Here is a 5959-nt window from a genome sequence, read left to right as displayed (position 1 = left end):
ATTCTTGTCCAATACCGCGTCGGTAATTTCCACTGGCAAAAAATCTCAGAGTTATCAATATTCGCTGTTCAAATGGCGTTCTCGTGTTCCTCCAATAATTATCCATAAATGGTTTCAATTCATCAAATAGAACGTGAACTAAATGTTTCGACAAACGGAAAACGTCTATGAATCTCTCATCCGTTAAGTTAAATGGATCACTTCTATCTCGAAGAAATCTATTCTCCTCTCTTGTAAGAGTTAGACGAACTCTTCTTGAGATTTCCTCGTCGATGATCAGAATCATTGAAAACATGATGAATATTTCTTTATACCTATACACACTATTAGTTGACTCCCCGAACTTATTTTGTAGTATGGGTAGGTTTTGTAACTTGAATAAGAATGAAGGTTTTAAATTATAATCCATTGAACGAGGTTCCATTTCGAATTTCTTCCAGTGCTCAAATAAGACTTTTTGTAATACTCAATATTTGCATTCAGGTGCTGTATTCAATTAGCTAATTCATTCTTAATGATAAACTAAACAGTTTAAAATGGTATGAAACCCTTTGTTAAGTAACTTCCAATGAGAGTCATAAATCAAAATATAATTTCTGACAATACTCAAGTTAAATACTGTGGATTATTCAAAGGACATTACAGCTAGAGTCCATAAAAGGGACTCTTATCTCATTGCTCTTATTAGAGATTATCTCAGGTACCTCATATGTCAAAACCATAGACCTAATATCATAATGATATTAGGTCTATGGTCAAAACCTGCAGAATCCTACAGTAGCTTAAATGTCTACTTATTTGCAACGTTGCCAATGTTCCTTCGTGTAAAGTCGGTAAGCTCCGACAACGAAACTAAAAGCGTAAAGATAACGAAACGATAAAGAAAAAGACGCTTACAGAATACCGCATTCGCTTCGCTTCGTAACGTTATCGCTTTCGTTTGCTATGATAACGAAAGTTACAGAATCCTACCCCTGATCTTTGGAGTAGCGCCCAAGACGACTTCACTACAAGGAATACGAAACAAAAAAGGTTAGCAATCCTACCCGTTATTGACTCCCAGTTTACCCTATTCTGGACAAAAAATAGTCACCCTTTTCCCAAAGTTTTGAGTGTAAAACTTGTAGAACAGTTTTTCCTAGGTTTCTTTAAAAAACCGACATAAGAGTTTTTTCTAGGTTACTCATTTAAAAAACCGATTACCAATTTTAATTCAAGATTACTTCAATAAAACATTTTAAAGGCCGTAAAGCGCAAACAGTAAAAATGGCATTAGAAAATATAAACTTAACATTACCGGAAAAGTTCGGGATGCTTTTGCCAAGATTTTCAGGAGTGGAGAATGAATTACATTCTTTTATAAAAAGTACAGAAGAATATTTAAGGATGTTCACAAATGAACAAAATATAGTAAAAAGTTATTGTTTATCAGTTGTTAAAAGTAAATTAGTAGGAAGAGCGTTAGCTGAGGTAGCAACTTCCGATATTCCTGATGATTGGAATTCTCTAAAGAGATTCTTACAGATTAAATTTGGCGATCAAATCAATTTAGATGTATTGATACACAAATTACAATTTTTGAATAAATCACATAATGAAGATATAATAGATTTTATTGATAAGATAATTTCCTTAAAGATAAGAATAAATTATAGAATTGACGCGGATCCCATGCCAGATCCAGAAAAACAATTATATAAAACTAATATTTTAAAGATTTGTAAAACAGTTCTTATATCAAATGCCCCAATAGAATTGAGGACTTATTTAATAACAAATAATGCTTTGAATTTTGACGGAACAGTAAATGCAGTTAAAGATTATATATCGAATTTAGCTCAATATGATTTACTCGATAAAAGCAGAAGACACAAATTTCAAACACGCCCTGAAAAAAATAATTTCAGAAATAATCCCAATACGAGAACAAATAATTATAGATCAAATTATATTCCTAATAATTATCATTTTAGATCGAATAATAATTATAATTCGAATTCAAATTCAAATTTCCCCTCACAACCTATTCAGTTTAATCAAAGACCTGTGAATAGATACTATCCCTCAAACAAACAAGTTTTTGGACATACTAATACTAATACTAATGTTTTCAAACCAAATCCCAACCAAAGAATTAATACACCACCAGAAAAAATGTCAGTACAAACAAGAGTTTACCCCCAAAAACGTCCAAATTATTCGACGCAATTCCCAACGAATCCCCAAAAGAAATTTTTTAATGAACGCGTTTCTAATGAACCACATTTTACTTTTGAAGAATTAACTCAAATAGGATCAAATCCTAATAATGAATCCTTTGATAGATTTAATTATAATAATCATGATAGAGATTTTTATTCGAAACCTTCGACTTCCAAACAAAATTTTCAGGACCCTACTTTAGAAAACGAATTGACATGAAGCATACCCTAGATAATACAAATCAAAATCCTATTAAATTACCAGTAGACCTTAATCATCTAGAAACTAAAAAGAAAGATTTATCACAAAAACAGAAACTGCGTATTGCAAGTGATTTTAGAAAATTAAATGAAAAAACTATTGACAGTAATAATCCCAAACCGGAAATAAATAGTCAATTGTCGAAATCTATAGAAATGAATAACATTGAATACGTATTTTCCAAATGCGATATAACTAATGATTCCAATAAAAGCGAAACCAATGAAATTGAAAATAATAAAGTCACGGAAGAAAAATCAGATAAACCCTCTGAATTATTAAATACTATTGAACAAAAAGATGATAATGTTTTGATTCATAAATCGATAGAAGATGTAAATGATCATAATTATACGGATATTTCTAGTGATCCAAAACGAAAATACTTAAGGAAGAAAATAAATAAAGAATTTTCGAATAATAGAAATTCCCATAAAATTCCCCATGATATTTATCGAAAAAGAAAATTCAAACGTTCTCCCATACAATTTCAATCAAGTTACGTAGGTCACGAACCGTTCAATTACTCCTATTGTAATACAAACCCAACTGTTATCAAAGCACCGATTATTCGCAACCTTGATCCTATATTCAGAAGAAAGCAAGTATGCAATTCACGATTTTTCTCAACTAATAAAGAATGTGCTTACCCATTGAGTAGAATTATTTTAGAATCTGATAATGAAAAAAATCAAATTGAAACATTGAATTCCCAAATAGATGATTTGAATGAAATTGAAGATTTAAATTGTATTGAAGATTTAAATGGTATTGAAGATTTAAATGGTATTGAAGATAATTTAGTTTCAGTGATTAATCAAGTTACTGACGAAGAACTTGATGAATGCTTAGAATTATTAAATGCGAGTGAATACGAAAATAATGATAATGATGAATTTACTAATGAAATTGAAGATGATATAATTGACTTCGAAACTCAAAATGTTATTATTCACGACAATATAACTATTCATTGCAATATTGAAAATCCAATTTTCGAAATACCTTATACAGAAAGAAGTATTAACTCATCTAATTTACAAATAATATTCAAAACTGCATCTAATTATAATGTTATAAAAATTAAACTATTCGGAGAAAAACTCAGATTTATTGTTTCCATAAATTCAATCGAAAGCGATTTATACAAATTTATAAAAGAATATATTAAACCAAAAAGTTCCTATACATTATTTTTCAAATCACCAGAATTAGAAAAACCGCTTATACGAATCTTGCAAGAGAAATTTGATTACAAGAGTTTTGATTTAAAAATTTCAAGAATTCTGTTAGAAGATGTGGAAGATATAGATGAAAGACAGCTTAGAATCCGTCAGTATCATGAAACCAAAACGATACATCGAGGATTAAGAGAAAATCTTATTAGTTTGAAACGGAAATTTTATTGGCCGAATATGAAAGAACTCCAATTCAATTACAATATAAACCTAATCCTGTTGATTCTAAACCCTTTTCTCATCTTTATTGTGATACAATACGATTTGGTCAAACATACTGTTTAAGTATAATAGATTCATTTTCTAGATTTGGACAATGTTATCCATTACTTCAAAAGAACGGATTAGAAATTGTAGACAAATTAATAATTTATTTCAGCCATTATGGTATACCTAATAGAATAACATGTGACAACGGTATTGAATTTAAAAATAATGTTGTACAAGATCTATGTAAAGTGCATAAAATCGAAATTCATTACATTACAAATTACAACCCAAATTCGAATGCTTTAGTGGAACGATTTCATTCAACACTTATAGAACAATTACGAACTATTGAAAGTAAAAACAGTACTTTTCAAAATAAATTAGCTCAAGCTTTATTAAGCTATAATAATTCAAATCACTCAAGTTTAGAAATGACCCCCATGCAAATTATTAAGGCAGACTTAAATTACTCATTACCTATTGAACGTACGCATAACGAACAAGTTCAAAATTATGTAGAAAATTATATTGAAAATTTGAAGGACATCACGAAACAAATAGAAAGACAACGAGATAAACAATTAAATCGTTTAGAAAAAACGAATTATAAGAGACGTGCGAAAGAAGATCACCCTCTTAATAAAAACCCGACCTATATCAAAGCCCCAATCACAAGAAAACTTGATCCTGCATACAAAAAGATAAATGCGAAAGAAATTGATTCACATCGTATTCAAGACGATAAAAATAAGCATATTTATCATAAAAAAATTCTGAAACAACGGAAAAAGTAAATTTTAATTTTTATTTCAGATTGAAAATGAATTATTTCATCGTGACACTCACACTACTTGAGATTATCATAGAATCATTTACCTTAGAAATTATTCCTATTGAAAATAATATTTTACCTATACAACTTGGAAGAGCATTTATTACAAATAGAAATTTGCAATTAATATATCATATTGATTTAAGTAAGATTGAAAAAGTAATTAGCGAATATCAGAAAGAAATTGAGAATATTAGAAAAGAACCACTAGGTTTTGCACAAACAGCGAATTTTAAATATTTACGACATTCCAATGAATTGAATATCAAGGCCCTTGAAGAATTATTAAATGAAAATATAAAAACAAAAAGAGGACTTATTAATCTCGGTGGAAAAATATCAAAGATTTTATTCGGAACTTTAGATTCAGATGATGAGGAATTATTTAAGAATTATTTTGATGGCATAAAGAAAAATGAGAAAATACTCATGAGGAATCAAAAGAATATTGCTACTGTAGTTAATGACTTAAAGAATAAATATTACGATAAATTTCAAAAAATAACTGAAAATTTGAAATTAATACAAATTGTACCTGCACTCCAAGAAGTCGAACAAATGCATCTTATGACATTTCAAATTAAAGATATTAAAAATACTATTGATGAAATTCAAACGGCAGTCAGTTTTGCTAGATTACATCTTTTACACGAATCTATTCTGCCTTACAATCAATTTTCTGAATTAATAAAAAATGTTACGATAATCCCTGTTCATCATTTGAAGGATTATTATCAACTTTGTTATACGAAAGTTATTTTCAAAAACAAGATGTTATTGTTCTTAATATCGATTCCAACTATTTATGAAAAGGAATACGAGTTGTATAAGTTTTACTTCCTATCACAAAATAATGAAACCCTTCCTTACACCGATTCCTATTTGCTATCTCAAGAAGAAATATTACAATGGTCGACAAGTGAATGTCATCCAGTTGAAAAGGACTTCCTATGTAATCAAGAATCCATGAAGAAACCTCCAAGATGCCTCATCAACGTTTTGAAAACCCATAAAGAAAATTGTACCAGAACAACATCAGTTCCTTATTCAGATTTGAAATTATTAGAAGATGGAAATATTTTATCTCTAGACAATAGAAAAGTCATAGAGAAATGCCCTCACCAAATTAAACATTATTTTATTCCGCCAATGGCCCTGTTGCATTCTAAATGTACTATAAGTAATTCATAAAAAGAAATTTTTCCTCTAACCATCA

The sequence above is a fragment of the Harmonia axyridis genome, chromosome 3 (genome assembly GCF_914767665.1).
Source record: "Harmonia axyridis chromosome 3, icHarAxyr1.1, whole genome shotgun sequence".
Classification (NCBI taxonomy): Eukaryota; Metazoa; Arthropoda; class Insecta; order Coleoptera; family Coccinellidae; genus Harmonia; species Harmonia axyridis.
Note: the sequence above shows the minus strand (reverse complement) of the source record.